This window comes from Lynx canadensis, chromosome A2 (assembly GCF_007474595.2).
Source record: "Lynx canadensis isolate LIC74 chromosome A2, mLynCan4.pri.v2, whole genome shotgun sequence".
Taxonomy (NCBI): domain Eukaryota; kingdom Metazoa; phylum Chordata; class Mammalia; order Carnivora; family Felidae; genus Lynx; species Lynx canadensis.
Window position 1 is genome coordinate 49,844,500 of NC_044304.2, and position 17,097 is coordinate 49,861,596.

Here is a 17,097-nt window from a genome sequence, read left to right on the forward strand (position 1 = left end):
ACACACACACACACACACAAATAAACATTAAAAAAAAAAAAAAGAACTGCCCCAGTGAAGGTCCCACTGCCTCTAGAATAGACACTGAACTTGGTCCACGGATGGGCCCAGAACACTAGGACTCCCACACATACAAGTATCCCCAAAAGTCAGATGCCTCCAACATGCTCCCCAGAAAAAGGACTCCATGCCCCACCTGCTTCCTCCTGCCACCTGACTCAAAATCTGTCCCATGTTTGCATCTTATTTGCTGAGCCTATGTCATATGTCTGCACCCAGCAGCAAGGGAGTCTGGGAAATTGAGTGTTCAGCTCCTACCTTGTGTAGGAAGGATTTATACTGAGAAAGACTTTTCAGAAGACTCTGTGTGGCCACAAAACAATACATGTCCACAACATACATGGGCACTTCTATCCAACCAGGCCAACAGTTAGCCATGCTGGGGGTACAAGTAGGGAGAGGGAGACTAGAACTTTCCATGGCACAGACATGTATGGCAAAACATCTAGTTTTACTAAATTTTATACTCATTCCAACCCAGTCATATGTTTCTTACTATTTTTTCATGTTCTTTTCCTTTTTTTTTTTTTTTTCCATCTCTTATCAAAGGTTCAAGTCAAGCTTCAGCCTCTGTCACTGTCATGGAATGATAGATAAAACTGAGTTTCTGAATTACTGTTGCTGGAGAACAAGCCTACGCTCATTTTAAAGAGCTTTTCTCTGCTCCACATACAATAATGATTAGCTAACAATCGCTATTGTATTTTTGCAAGTACATTGGAGCTTGTAAAAAAAAAGAAAAAACTTTTATGTGACCAAAGCTAAGTGTCTGAACAATGATAAAAACATCAGAGGCCACAGAGAGTGGAAAAGTTCCAAAGAATAACAAAGGCTATTTTTCTCATAATAGCAAGCTGAAAAGAAGGTCATGTTGGCAAGATAAAGAGACTCTCCTAAAAGAGAAGATCAGAGCAACCTATTAAAATGAATCTATACTACTAATATCACAGAGTTGTCATTCAATTCTCCTGCTTAATTTCATGAAACAAAGATTAGTGATTATAAACCAGAAGAGAAGGCTCAAATTATTCAAGTAAATGGTATCTGTACTATCATAACTTCTGATATTACAATAAGGTCAGTCCAAAATTGCTCAAGCTGGTGTCTATCTACCTACACCAAAAATGTAATACATTTTTTAAGTGCACACGTGCACACACACACAGAGCAGTGAACTGCTTTGTTTGTGGACAACTGTACCAATAAAAACATAAGGAAATTATCAGGCAAACCTAGTTTAATTTTTCAAATAAATTTTTGTAGTATAAAACTTCTCAGAAATGTTTTCTTCTTCTTTTAATATTTATTTATTTTTAAGAGCAAGAAAGACCAAGAGAGAGAGGGAGAGAGAGAATCTGAAGCAGGCTCTGAGCTGCCAACACAGAGCCTGATGTGGGGCTCAATCTCATGAACCTTGAGACCATGACCTGAGCTGAAGTCAGATGCTAACTGACTGAGCTACCCAGGTTCCCCTCAGAAATGTTTTCTTAAGAGTAATGCATTATTTAAAATTGTTTAATCTTACTTAACTATCTTTAACAGTCCCAAAGATATGAATACAAGTCAGACTGACTTTATCATTCTAGGTAGATATACTTTGTGTAAGTGCCAAAGCCCTACTTAATGTATACTTTACTATCAATATTAATATAAAATAAATTCTATTTTAGATGAAACTTTAAGAAAAATCAATGAGTATATAATAGAAATTGGGCACTTAACACATGAAATAGCAACCAAAAATTTATTTTACAATTATGTACTTAAGGTCTTTAAGAGCGGTAATGCATACAAATCCAAACTAGTAATGATTTCTCTTAAGTGAATTTAACATGTGAATAAAATTACTAAAATCAAAATAAATATCTTAAGTCTGGCAGCTTTAAAAATATGCCTACCGTTATTTTTAAAACTGTTAGAAAACTTAGAAAATTTAAGCATTCAATCCACGTATTTCTTAAGGAGCCATTTCATTAAAAGATATACCCTTTTTTTAAGTTTATTTATTTATTTTGAGAGACAGAGACAGCGTGAGTCAGGGAGGAACAGAGAGAGAGAGAGAGAGAGAGAGAGAGAGAGAGAGAGAGAGAGAGGGAGAGAGAATCCCAAGCAGACTCCATGCTGCCAGTGCAGAGCTCAATGCAGGGTTTGAACCCACAAATCCATGAGATTATGACCTGAGCTGAAACCAAGAGTCAGATACTTAACCAACTGAGCCACTTAGCACCCCAAAAGATATACCCTTTAAATAAAGGTGTGGCAGTCAGCCTGGATAAACTCGTAACTAAAGTCCAGGAAGTACTTTGCCATCCAAATCGGCACTGCCTTGCTCATAAGCAGCATTAGGACCCCATATTCATAGAACCATGGCTTTTCAACTGGTCCTCTTGAGAGGAATGGAGCTTCACATTTTCAAAGCTTATAGAAGAACTTTACAAATAAACTTCATACACTGCACTGTTGAAAGTCACACAGCCTTGTCTTTCCCACTTCTGCTGACCTGGAGGACCCAGTGGACCCATACGGGCTACCTCCATTATTCCACAAATGTTCTCTAACCTCAAGCTGCCATTCTCATCACCTGCAGAGACAGAGATGAATAAGAAAGGTGGATGGTGATTTCCCTGATACACGTTGCTAATCATGTTGGTGACATTAGGCCTAGACAGAGAAGAATTACCCTCACAGCTAGATGGATAAAGTGCCCTTTATTTGCAAGTTCCTGGGATGGAAAGCTAGTGCTGGACAAAACAGTGAAGTTAGGTAGGAAGGTTGACCCCAACTTAGCACACTCTCTTCCTCACCTCCAAGTGTCCTGGGTTCTCACACTATTCCCTAGAGCGAGAACATCCCTCCACGCCCCTCAGCTGCTCTCAGCCTCCAGTTCCCCATCTGAAAAATGGGGATAATAATGTTATAATTTTTGTGTTTGTTAAAGGAGCTGTTATAGGTAGCTAGATCCCAGTTTGTGCTAGCCCAGTGTAAGATATTTTCCATTTATATCAGCACAGGTGATATCAACCGCACACTACTCATCAAATTTTCTAGTTATGGTTTAGGGCTAAATATAATAATCCTAGCTCACATTGCTATTGACAGCATCATCTTTAACTCTCATGAGCTCTGGAGCCATGCATAAATGAGGTAGAACAATGGCTTTATATATTTTTATAAATACTATCCATTTAGCTTTTTCTATGCACCAAGCACTGTGGTAAGGATTACACACACACACACACACACACACACACACACACACGCACACACACACACACACACCTCTTAACCTTTGCAACAATCTGAGAAGTGATGTGCTAGCATCCATGCTGGGGCAGGGAGAGCAGGGAAGGAGTAAGAGAACTCTATAGTGCTCCTCTAATACCAGGTAGACAGCTGTCTCCTCCATCTAAATGAAGGGCTCTTTTGGAAAGCAGACTCCCCCAAAAGTGATCATCATCTTTAATAAGAAGCACAGAGTATGTTCATGTGTACACATCCTGAAGATGGATGTGCAGTTCTATTCACATCCCACCTCCAGCCTGTCCCGTCAGCTGGAGCAGGTAATTTCATTTTCCTTAGACTCAGCTTCCTCAAGTGGAAAGCATAGGCTAGATAATGTCTACAGGTCTTAAAACCCCTAACATTGCAGATAGTTACCTAAATCATTCTGTTGCAAAAAAACAGAGGCCCACTGGAGCTAGTGCATGAGGAAGCAGCTTTTCCATAGTATGGTCACAGCTAGAACTGGGAAGTGGTTCAGCCCTAAGGAACCTCTGAGGCCACCCATTCTATCATGGAGTTTCTGCTTCATTCTGGGCTTCAACTCTGTTGTCTTCTTTTTTCTATCCACCTGGGCTCTCCATCTCTAACCTATTTCTTTCTCTCTCTCTCTCTCTCTCTCTCTCTCTCTCTCTCTCTTTTCTTTCATGACCCTGATAATGTCAGTTTGCACATTTTCTTCCTCATGGCATTCTATGTCCTTTCGCACCCACTGTTATGTGGGTTGGCGTGTTGGTTTTCCAGTTTCTGGAAGAACTGAGTGCTCCAAGCAAACACTTCTTGCCAGTTCATGGTCATGGGTCACTGTTTAGGCTATGCACTGGCTGCTTGCAGTAGACCCCAGCCCTGATACATTCAGCTGTGATCAGTGAGGGGAAAACACCACCTGCTATGAAACAATCTCATTCCTCAGCAGGGTTTCTGGGTGGGGCACCTTCCTGGGGAAGGAGTAATGTTCAGTAAGGACACTGGAATGTCTAGCAAGGCTACTATACCATATTAATGTCTCTATTAAAAGATATGCTTTTGGAACACCTGGGTGGCTCAGTCGGTTAAGCATCTGACTTCGGTTCACGTCATGATCTCACAGCCTGTGAGTTCAAGCCCCATGTTGGGCTCTGTGATGACAGCTCAGAGCCTAGAGCCTGCTTCAGATTCTGTGTCTCCCTCTCTCTGCCCCTCCCCGTCCATGCTCACTCGCATTCTCTCTCAAAAATAAACATTAAAAAAAATTGAAAAGATATGTTTTTACCAGTGAATAGTGGCCATGCTTACTGCTGTGGCTTGAAGACACATGCACACACACACACTCACAGACACACACAATTTTTGACTCACACACCCATGTACACACACATGAAGAAGCATTAACTCTGTATATGTACAACTGCAAATGTAACATATTCCACTCTTTCATAACATGTAAGAAAGACAAGAGCAGCCCTGACATCCAGCGAGCCCTTGAGGTTCTCCTATTGAACACAGACAACGTCACAGGACATCGGCATCACACAGGGCCGTGCTATGAGCGTGATGGGTCAAGACAAAAACAAGAACCGCTCCATCATCATGTCTGAATACAGACAAACATGAACACTGTTCAAGGTGCAATACCACAAAAATAACCCAACAGCGGTTTACTAATTACAGCATCAGCCTCCATTTCATCTTCCCTCTAGATAAAATGAATTAAGTTATCCAAATCAGAATTACAGCTGCATCCTGACAAAAACCAATCCACAACAAAGCCCCTCTTCTTTAAACTCTCCCCAAACCACCTGACCCCAGGCCAAATCTCATCTAAGTCTTTTCTAACACCCTCTGGAACATCTGATAGCTCCTCATGGGATCATTCTCCCTCACTGCAATGACTAATGGACCAAACTGTATAACTCCAGGTGTGTTCTTGGAAGGTACCGACATGCTTAAAGCTTATGAAACAATTTTACTTATGTGAAATTCACCTACTTAACCTCACACTTGCTGTATGAATAGAAGTTATCAATAAATGAAGTCAATAAATGAAGCAACTAAGTTAGTAAGCGAAGCAACTAAGGTTTAGCAAAGGTTACTGGAGTCCACAACTGGTCATCAGCAAAGGCCAAATTCAAATACAGAGCTGGCTTATTCCAAACCCAGTGTTCTTTACTGCAGAGGGAAGTAACCTTCTCAATGTGACTGTTTTCCTTGGAATAATTATAGAAGCCAAAGACCGTTGTCTGTATACTTGTGTGTCTCTGTCAGCTTCTTCCGCTTTCTCTTTCACACAACCCTCTTCCTAATTTAAAAACCAATGTGAACAACATGAAACTATCACACTTTTACTCAAAAGCTGTGATCAGTTAGAATCTGAGGATTGGCTGGAAACAAGGACCAGCACCATGATTTAGGAGAAAATGCCAGCGGCACATGGAGATACTGCCCCAGATGACATGTGGTCCCTGGGGACATCTCCCCCTCAACACCAGCCAGCCTGGGCCAAGCTGACCAATTACCATTCTTCTCCCCTCCTTTCTCTTTTCTGCCAACTGGCAAATATCCAGTTTCCATTGCTATTCAAGCACATGGATAGGAACCAACTCCTCCTCTCAAACTTTTCATTTAAATGGAGGTGAAAAGTCATCGTAATGTGTACTTACGATGAAGAGTTGCTCCTATAAATGGAGTACTGAATGACAGTTAATAAAACACTGAAAACGAGGCATTTTCTCACCTGAGAACTTAATTGCTACAGCAAATTTAACAAGGAGCCCTTGACATTCTATTTCATAAAAAGTGTTTTATTCTCAAATTGTACCTTTGATTTACAAACTGCAGAGTGAGGGCCTATCAGTGGCCACGGGGAACATCTCTCTTCTGAAATACAAGGTATATATAATTTACACATGTCAAGACTAAAACTAATTTATTTGGCTTACAATATAACTCAACGTGCCTTTAATTTATGTCATTATAATTTTGAAAAATTAACTTTGAAAATAAATTAAAGCACTGCCCATCTTCACAAATACACATATCCCTTGGGATTTTGTATAGCCCAAGGGCTCAAGTTATCACTATAAATGGGAGTTGGAGAAGATCCTTCCTTACCCTTCTAGATTGGTTTAAACCAAGAATATGAATAATAGAATGTTTATCTCAAGTCCTTATAAATATTTTAGGACTTATTTTTCTTAGCAAGGCTAAATGAAGGTTTAAGTTTTCTATCTTAAAAGAACTTTATCAAAGGATTTTACATGATAGAGAGTATGGGTATACCTTGTTTTTGACAAAAAAAAAAAAGCTATTTTTGAACATGTTCCAATTTCATTGACAAATACTTATTAGGTGTTGATTATATCAATTAAGTCTCAGCTGAAAATAGATGCACACTCAAAATAAATAATCCCAAAGGGTTTATTTGCAAAGAGGCAAATTTCAAAGGCACGGGCATACAGTAATCACAAGGGGTAGGCACCTGAGGCTAGCAGCAGTGAAGCCACGTGGCCCCTAGGCCAGGGGCCCAAAGTAGAGAATGGTTCCCAGACCTGGAAGGAGGGAGTCCAATAGTGGAAGCTACCTTTAGAGGAGAAAGGGTCTATGGGAGGACAGAGGATGAATAGTTGGTATGAAGAGCACTCACAGGGAGAGAATAAAAATCCTGATCTCACTCTTCTCTCCCTCTCCATTTTTGGGGGTTGCTAGAACTGTCCATTGGCCAAACCCAAGTTGGATTAAGAGGACGCCAGAGCCCATTGATGCAATGCACAGAGGTCAACCTTTGGGAAGAGAGGGCAGGAAAGGATGGGAAGTGGATGGGAAAGGGCATACAGAAGATGTCAAGCACACCTAGCACACTGTGCTAAGAGGACACACAGTTGAATAGCATCGCTGTCTCCCCTCAAGAACTGTGTGGTCTATGGAGAAAAGAATATAGGTGTATAAATTAAACCATAAATAGAGTATTACTGAATTTTAGTGAAAGGAAAATTGTAATTCTTAGAAGCTGTCTTTTTTGCCAATAAGGGGAGGGGCTTTCTCTATTTGGTACAAGCACCCTTATTTTCCTTAGGATAGTTCTCAAACTTTAGTGATATGTGAATCACCAGGAAGGCTTGTTAAAATGTAGATTATTGGGCCTAACAAGTTCTGGGGTAAGCCTCAAAAATTTGCATTTCTAATAGGTTCCCAGTTGATGCTAATGCAGCTAGGGAAACTATCTGTCTGCCACACTCCAAACCTCAGTCCCTAAGGCTAATACAGGGCTATCAATTTCACACCTATCCAGGACCCAGGCCTGACCACTCAGCATCATCCATCACCTTGAACCCCATCCCACTGGGGCTAGGTTGGTCTGTGTGAGGCATCGCTGACCGTGGGACGCCCATCTACAGTTTCCTCTTCTTCACTGGAAACTGGCCCAGCTCTCATGTGCTCACAACACTGTTTACTCAAGGGATACATCTTCAGGAAATGATTCAAAGTCTGTGCCAAGATTTAGCAATAAGGATGCTTGTCCCAACATTATTAACCACCTAAATACACAGCTATAGGAATTTGGTCAAATAAAGTATGATACTGTCCACACAATGGTATACCAGGAAGCCATTCCTTGATAAAGAATGATGTTCACAACGCATTAAGCTAAAAACAAACAAACAACAACAAAAAGCAAGTTACAAAACTATCTGTAAGATATTGTCCCCTTTTAAGTATATATATGCGTATGTATGTATGTGTGTGTGTATACATACACACACACACACACACACACACACATGCATACATAAACATATATATGAAAGTGAATACACCATTGTATTAACTCATTGTTTCTAGGTGAGTGGAACAATGGGCTTATTTTAATTTTCTTTTTTCTTTCCCTGTCCTTTTCAGAATGAGCATGGATTGCTTTTGTAATAAAAACAAATATTAAAAGAAATTTCATTTTGAAACACATACACAGTTCTCATACTGACTATATCTAATTTAAGGGCTCAAAAAATAAATGCCTATATTTGCTCTGTTTTCTCATACTTCTGTGGCTTCATAAAGTCCAAATGTATTAGTTATAATTACGTTTTGCTGCACGTGGCCTAAAACCCAAACTAAGAAGGCTTATATCTGAGAAGGGTTTATTATCACCCATAAAATATATGAAGATGAACAGTCCAGGGTCAATATGACAGCTTACACATCCAAAGGAACCCTGTCACCTCCTAGGCCTCCCCTCCATTGTTGCTGGAATGCAGCCTCTTCTGTAAGATGGCTGCTCAAGTCCTGATCATTTTAGTCCTATTCCAGCCAGGAGGTAGGAGAAAAGGCAAAAAGAATAAATACTCTCCCCCTTCAAGACAGTTGACTATACTGTGCCTACTACTATGCACACCACCTACCCTGTCCATTGGCTAGATCTTACCCATGCTGACATCTAGCTGTAAAAGAGGCTAGCAAATGCCTTTACTGTGCATGGCCATATCCTCAAATAAATTTGGGAGTTCTATTACTGTAGGAGAAGTGAAAATGGAGATGGGAAACTAACCAGCAGCCCATGCTATACCATGTCAAGTAAAAGGCATAATCTCCTTAAAGTCTCCCCCAGTAATTCTTCCAGATAAAGCACTCAAAATTAGGGATCTTTCTACAACATCTCCTGGTAACCTGGGCCTCAAAATTCCCTAACCTCATGCCATTGAACTAACATACCTCAGTGGCTTTATTTCAGAGATAGCTAGTATAAGAAGAGAATGTTTAAGCTTGGAAAAGTTTGTAAAATTTCCACTTTTCCTTCACTGTCATGGCTGACAAGACTCTTGCTTCTGAGAAGCTGGTCACCAGATAGAGTGGAGGTTCGTTACCCAGAGAATTTTCTGTATCTACACTACCGAAATCTCATTTTAGACAGAACATCAGATATGGAGCTGATTTCCACAACAGATGGAGTCTACTGATTATGCCACTCCAGTGGCACTGGCCTTCTCATTGACCAGGAATGTGCCAGACAGCTCAGTGCCTCTGACCTTGCTTGCTCTCTGTTTGGGATGCTCAGAGGTTAATTTGGCTCAGTGACTCACTCCTCTGCCTCCTTCAGATCTCTGCTCAAAAGTCATCTTATCGAAAAGGCCCCTGCTATCCACTCTCAATTTGAAATGGCAATGGCCTGCCTCCCCACCCAGCACTCTCTGCCTCCCATTTTCTACTTTATTTTTTTCCTTTGCAATAATTTATGTCAAATAGAGTGTTTTGAGCAGTCAATTTCTGCCCTGCCCCTGCCCCAAACCAGAAGGTAAACTCCATGAAGGCAGCAATCTTCCTCTGTTTTACCTAATCTTTTTGCCACCTGGCCTAGAGCAGAACCTGGCACATAATGGGTACTCAATAAAAACTGAATCGATGAATTAATGAACAAACAAACAAACCTTACATCCTAGTATCTCTGACAAAGTACTGACTCAGTTGAATGGGTATTTTAGGAGAGAATAAATCAAATAATTCTAGGTGTGACTCATGAAATCCAGAGCTCAGGTTTGTACTTTCAAAGCCCTTGTCTATGCTAGACTCTGTGCTAGACAATAACTAAACAATTGTGAGCAGAACCAGAAAGGGTCTAGGTCATTCAAGTTTCAACCTGATCAAGTAGCACAATACAAGTCATACAGTCCCACAAACAAATGTAAAACCAGGACTGTGCCAATCACTACAAAGGAGACAGACTTCTTCCCAAATGATTGTTCCTATCACCCTGTATTTTTATATCACCTTTCAATAGATCTTATGTAATTTTCTATTTGTTCACTTCTTATTATATACCTCCCCCACTAAAATAAAGGCCCCCTGATAATAGGGATTCATCTACCTTTTCTCTCTAACCTCAGTACCTGCAACAATGCCTAGCACTTAGAAGGCATATGGTAAATATGGTTGGATGGATGCATAATGCTATGGATGCATGACAGAAGGTGAGAAAGGCAAAGGAATGGTATGATTGATATGAGATGTGAAAGCTAAGAACAAGTTAACTGGGCAAAGAAGGAGAGGAAGGATATTCCAATCAAAGAAAAACAGCAGCCTGTGCAAAAGCTTTATGGTCAGAAGGGGCATTGTCTGTACTCAACTACAGCTTGTGGTGTGATATACACAAATAATCCAACTCATCATCTGTTTTTGTAAATAAAGCTTTAGTGGAATACAACCATACTCATTCCATACTGCCTATGACTGCTTTCACACTAAAGAGAAAGAGCTGATTAGGCAGTGGTAAGTAAATGCAAGGAAGGCAAAGGGACCGCAAAGCCCAAAATATTTACCATCCTTTATAGAAAAAGGTTACTGACCTTGATACAAAGGCTCATTGTTGGACAAAAATATGGTAGGCAGTGCTACTCAGAGTGTAATCCTCAGACCAGCAGCAACAACATCCCCAGGAAAAGTTTCAGAAATGCACACATCAGGCCCCATCCCAGTCCTACTGATTCAGAATCTCCAGGGCATGCAGCCATTTGCATTCTGAAAGCTCTCTAGATGATTCTGATGCACACTAACCACTGTGGTAGAAAATGAGAGGCAAAGAGAAATGTAGTAAGCAATGAGGCTGGAGAAGTCAGCATAATCTAGACCATGCAGGCATAAGGACATGTTCAAGAATTTAGTCTCTATCTAAAGGATAAAAGGAAGCCACTGAGTGGTATTAAGCAGGCAAGTAATATGAGCAGGTTTGCAATTTATCATTCTGGCTACAGTGCAAAGAATAAGTCATATGGGGGCGCTAGAGCACAGGTGGCCAGACCAGTTGAGAAGTTGCAGTCCCCAACAGGCAGAAGACGGAGAGGGATGATTCTAGTCTGAACTCTGAAGGATAAAGGTAGCTGTGAATTTAGGGGAATGTAAGAAACCAACTAAAACATCCAATCACCACGCTTTTGTTGCCCTCGTTGCTCTTATTAAACCTGAACTTCAGTTTCCTTACCAGTAAAATGGGGATAGTAACTCACAAATTTGCACTGATAATTAAAGGATACATTTTATAAGAAGCACCCAGCACAGGCTCTAACACAAGATAGGGATTCAACTAATAGTTCTTTTTTTTTAAGCTTATTCATTTATCTTGAGAGAGAGAGAGAGAGAGAGAGAGAAAATGCACAAGTGGGTGAGGGGCAGAGAGAGAGGGAGAGAGACAATCCAAAGCAGGCTCTGCACTGTCAGCACAGAGCAGATGCAGGGCTCAAACTCACAAACTGTGAGATCATGACTTGAGCCAACATCTGGAGTCACCCGCTTAACCAAGTGAGCCACCTACGCACCCCAGGAGTTCTATTCCTGAGATCCCTTTCATTTTTCTCCTGCTTCACCCTAAATGATGACTCTTCCATTCTGCTTTGGCCAGTCTACAACAATGACAAATTGGAAGACAGGAACATATTCCTATGTCCTTTCATCTCTAGCAAGATTGGGGTCCGCCTTTATGGCCAACTTTAAAAATGGTATCAAAAACACTGAAAACCCATTCACCCAAGATTTTAAGTGAATTAATAGAGCCCAGAATTTATACAGTTATTAGGAGGGAATTCTTTTTTTAAAGCAAATAATTTTTGTTCACTTACACCCCACCCTATTCCAAGCAGGATTTAAGATGGCTTCCAAAAATGTGCATACCACAGAAAAATAAATCGAAAGGAAGACAAAGGATACAAAAAAAGAAAATAAGTAAAAGAAAGTGATTCAACACCATGAATAAGGTCAGTAAACTCCTTAGGACTATGCCACTAATTTGGCTGAGTTTTGCAGAAGTCAATATGTCAAGAAAGCCAGAGTGGGTTACAGGATTCACAGTGTCCATCAGGCTAAAACACAACAGTGCTAAAGAAAAGCTCTTAACACAGAGGCCAGAGAAATATGCCTCCCCTGAGCCCTCAGATGAAGACTCGGAATAGGAATAATGTAACAAACAACATCCTTGCCAGCCCCACGAACAGCCCTGAAAAACTGCTTCCTAATGTTACATTTTGTAAAGCCGGGATTCCAGTTAGCAAAGGAGAGAATAGGACACCGAGAATGTGCCACTTTGGTATGTGGGTGATTTTGAGCTGAAGGATCAAGATCCAGCAGATTTCAAAAAATTTTATCTTTCCCTTAACTGCCTAAAACAGTTTAGATAGAGGGCCTAGCCCAGAAAGAGAGCTTTATCAGAGATAATTTTTTATCTGAAGGAATTACCTGCATGGCAGGGCAAGCATCTGATTGCCAAAAGTCTGCCCTTCTTCTCTTCCTATGAACTGCCCTCCTCCCCTTTAAAACCCCAGGCCTCTATCCCATTCCTTAGCTCTGGTGGCATAGAAGCCAGAGTTGCCAGACTACCTTTGGGTCTTACATTTTTATGGGACTCCCGTACATTTGAAATTAAATTTGTTCGTCGCCTGTTAATCTATCCTGTGTCAATGTAATTATTAGACATGCCAAAGAACCTAGAAGGGTAGAAGAATGATTTTTCTGCCCCAGCATTAGCATCATCTATCATTAAGTGGTCCCCTTGAGACCTGAGGAATTAATGTTGTTATTTCATGCAGCTGTGTTAGTCACATGCAAGGGGAATGTGGGAGTTGGAAAGGAAGAGGAATCCTCCAGCCCAGAGGTTCTGAGGCTATGTCTTGGATTCCCTGGATTCCAGAGATGCCTCAGAAAAAGTGTGGGCTTGGAGGAATATGCCAGAGGCCAGTGATGCGGTTTGCACTCCATGTCCTTGGCTCTAAGCAGAGCAAAGTCTGAAAACCACCATGGCCTCAGTAAAGTGAAGATTTAGCGAGCCCACTTGAGAGTTATTTGGTGGTCAGAGAGACGAGGTTAAAATTCAAACTTAGATACACACTAGATCTGGGATTTTGGAAAAATTACTTAACCCCTCTGTGCCTCAGTTTCTTACCGCCAACATAAGGCCACTGGGAAGATTAAGCTTCTTGATGAAGATACAGTCTTCTGATGCTATGATTTATAATAAACACATAGTTTGGCCTTCACCCTGGTTCTTGGCTCACAGATCTCAAAACCCTTGGAATTTCCTGAGTGATAAAAGCAATGGGAACATCTATTGTCAAAGTATTTGGTCTCTTGTCCTCAATTCCTGAAATTGCTTCAGAGCCGTGAAGGTAAGTTGGGCATCTTGTTATTCATAACAAGTCTCTTTCCACCACAGTTGGGTGTCAGTTAGGTGACTTTTGGAAAGCATGTAATGAAGGGGCTGCTTGCCAGGGAAACCAACCATGCATAGAGGGTTGGAACTTTCAGTCCTATCTCCTGATTTCTGGAGGGGAGAGAGGCTAGATGTTGAATCAATCACCAATGACCAATGATTTAATCAGTCATGTCTGCATAACTAAGTATCCATAAAAATCCAAAAGGAAGGGGTTCAGGTAGTTTCTATGTTGATGAACCAGAATACTTCCCTATACCACCATGCCAGGCCCCAAACTATACAAGGACAGCAGGTCCTTTTTTCAAGGCTTCATCCTATGTATTTCTTCATCAGGCTGTTGATTTGTATCATTTTATATCATTTGTAATAGGTTGGTAATCTAGTGAGTAAAAAGGTTTCTCAGAGCTCTGTGAGCCACCCCACCAAATTAACTGAGCCCAAAAAAGAAGTCATGCGAGCCTCTGATTTATAGCCAATCCATCAGAAGTACTGGTGATAATCTGGACTTGTAACTGGCATCTCAACAGGGTGCAAGCTTGTGGGACTGAGCCCTTGATCTATGCAATCTGTTGCTATCTCCAGGTAGATAATGTCAGAAATGAGTTGAATTGTGGGACACCCAGGTGCTGTGGGAGAATTACTTGGTGCTGTGAGGAACTTCTCCCCCCCTCACCTCTACCCCCCCACACACACACACTGGAACCGAATTCAAAACCCACAAGTCCTTTAACAGAATGCCTGATACAGAAAAAGTGCTTGGTAGTGGGGCTTTTTTTAAGTTTATTTAGTTTGAGAGAGACAGGGCAAGTGGGGGAGAGGCAGAGACAGAGAGGGAGAGAGAGAATCCAAAGCAGGCTCCACACTGCCAACACAGACCCTGATGCAGGGCTCGAACCCATGAAGCCATGAGGTCATGGCCAGAGCCAAAACCAAGAGTTGGACGCTTAGCTGACTGAGGCAGCCAGGCACCCCTCAGTGGTGATTTAATAGCAGAAGTGTGGGTAGGAAAAAATATTAACCCCCGCATCTAATTCAACCTCCTACATAGGAAGAAATTGCTGCTATAAAAATACTCTGTCCACACAAGGGCTATTGAAAAGAAGACTATCCAGAAGTTGAAGGGACTTGCCCCAAATCACATTCCCACTAGCAGAACAGGCACTGAGCCCAGCCCTCCTACCTCCTTGTCCAGTGCCCGATCCACATGAAAGGGAGACTGGTTCCCATTCCTCACAGCTGTGCTCCAACTCATTCTCATGGTCTCCCTGTACCCATTTCCTGAAACTCAGTGTATGGAATGGCAGTAAGTTCTCATTTCACATGTGATCTCCAATGAGCAGCTTCTAAGAGAAGGAATCTAGATCACATTCAGGATTAGCAATACAGAGTTTGGCAATAAATTATTAATCCCCACCATTGGAAAGAGTAGGGAGATATTTGCAGATGTCCTTCACTGTAGCAAATACCATGCTACATAAGAGTTTCTTGAAGATGGAAACCGTGTCTTAGTGTTTTGGACTCCCCACAGCACATCTCCCTATTGTGAACACATAGTAGACCATTTGTCAATGTTTACTGAGTGACCAACTAATCATTTGCACAAAATCTTTAATGAACATTAAAAAAAACAATAACAATTCCTTTGACCTTTTACAGAACATAAGGAAGATGGTATTACTTGAGGCTAAGAATTATGTGCATTAAGTTATTTACTTTCTTAAGATCCTCTGAACATATAACAGTGCTGAATTTAGTTTTTAGAAGGTCCATTGGCTGAACAATGGGCAGGAACATTGCACTGATTTCTATTAGGAAGATGTCCATTTGTGAAGGCCCTTAAATCAGTTCAGAACTCTTACATAATGGCTGACTACAATATGCATTGCCTCTGAAACTTGCTTATTTTCAAATAATTCTGACACTCCAAAGTTACTGGGTCCCTATATCACCCAGATGCTGCACTGCTAGCTACAAGCCATAGGCAAATGAATCAATGAATCAGAGTTGCTGGCTTCCAGCAAAGATATAAATGCCAATTAATCTTAAGCATTCAGATTTATATGAATATAAGAGCAAGAAAATTGTTAATAGAACATGTGCCTGGGGCAGAGGTGGTGAGTGGGAACACTTCTTGGAGAAGTTTCCTTTGAGTAAGATAGATTCCAAAGATCTGTTATGGAGGGAAGACCATTCCAGATAGACAGACAGGCTTTAGCACAGGTGTAGAGGTAAGGAATTACAAAGCATGTGACAGAAAGTAGCTGTCCAAAGTAAGTGGAGTAGCATGTGATGGAGTAAACTGGAGTGGAAAATTGAAAAGGTTGTTAAGCACTGACCACCAGGCAGGAAACACTGGAGTTTTCCAAAAGATAATGGAGTGTGGAAGTGTTTTTGAGCAGAGAGCATTGTCTTCAAGTTACTGGAGAGAAACAACAGAGAGACAGAGCAAGATAGAGACAGAGAGGCAGAGAGAACTAGGAGGTGAAACTGTACCTAAGATATACAGAGAAATGTTCTGATTTTTAAATAAATCAAAACTGCTTTTGGAACTATAACTACTCAAAGTTCTGGGTGTGTTGACTAAAAGCAAGCCTTACCCTTCATCAGTGCATTTGTAAAGAACTTCTTTTTATTATTATTTTTTAATTTAAATTCAATTTAGTTAACATATAATGTAATAATAATTTCAGTAATAGAGTTTAGTGATTCATCACTTATTACAACAGCCAGTGCTCATCCCAACAAGTGCCCTCCTTAATGATCTTCACCCATTTAGCTCTTCCCCCCCCCCACCCAATACACCACCAGGAACCCTTAGTTTGTTCTCTGTATTTAAGAGTCTGCTCTGGTTTGTCACCCTGTTTTATTTTATTTTTTGCTTCCTTCCCTTATGTTCATCTGTTTTGTGTCTTACATTTCACACATGAGCGAAATCACATAATTTTGTCTTTCTCTGACTTATTTTGTTTAGCATAATATAGTCTATGTCCATCCACATTGTTGCAAATGGTAAGATTTCATTCTTTTTCATCACTGAGTAGTATTCCATTGAAAAATATAACACATCTTCTTTGTCCATTCTTCAGTTGAGGGACATTTGGGCTCTTTCCCTACTTTGGCTATTGTCGATAGTGCTGCTATAAGCATTGGGGTGCATGTGCCCCTTTGAATAACCATTTCTGTATCCTTTGGATAAATACCTGGTAATGCAATGGCTGGGTCATAGGGTAGTTATATTTTTAATTATTTGAGGAACCTTAATACTGTTTTCCAGAGTGGCTGCATCAGTTTGCATTCCCACCAGCAGTGCAAAAGAGATCCTCTCTCTCCACATCCTCGCCAACATCTGTTGTTGCCTGAGTTGTTAATGCTAGCCATTCTGACAGGTGAGAGGTGGTATCTCATTGCAGTTTTGATTTGTATTTCCCTGATGATGAGTGATGTTGAGCATCTTTTCATGTGTCTATTAGCCATCCGGATGTCTTCTTTGGAAAAGTGTCTATTCATGTCTTTTGCCCATTTCTTCACTGGATGATTTGTTTTTTGAGTGTTGAGTTTGGTAAATTCTTTATAGATTATGGATACTAACCCTG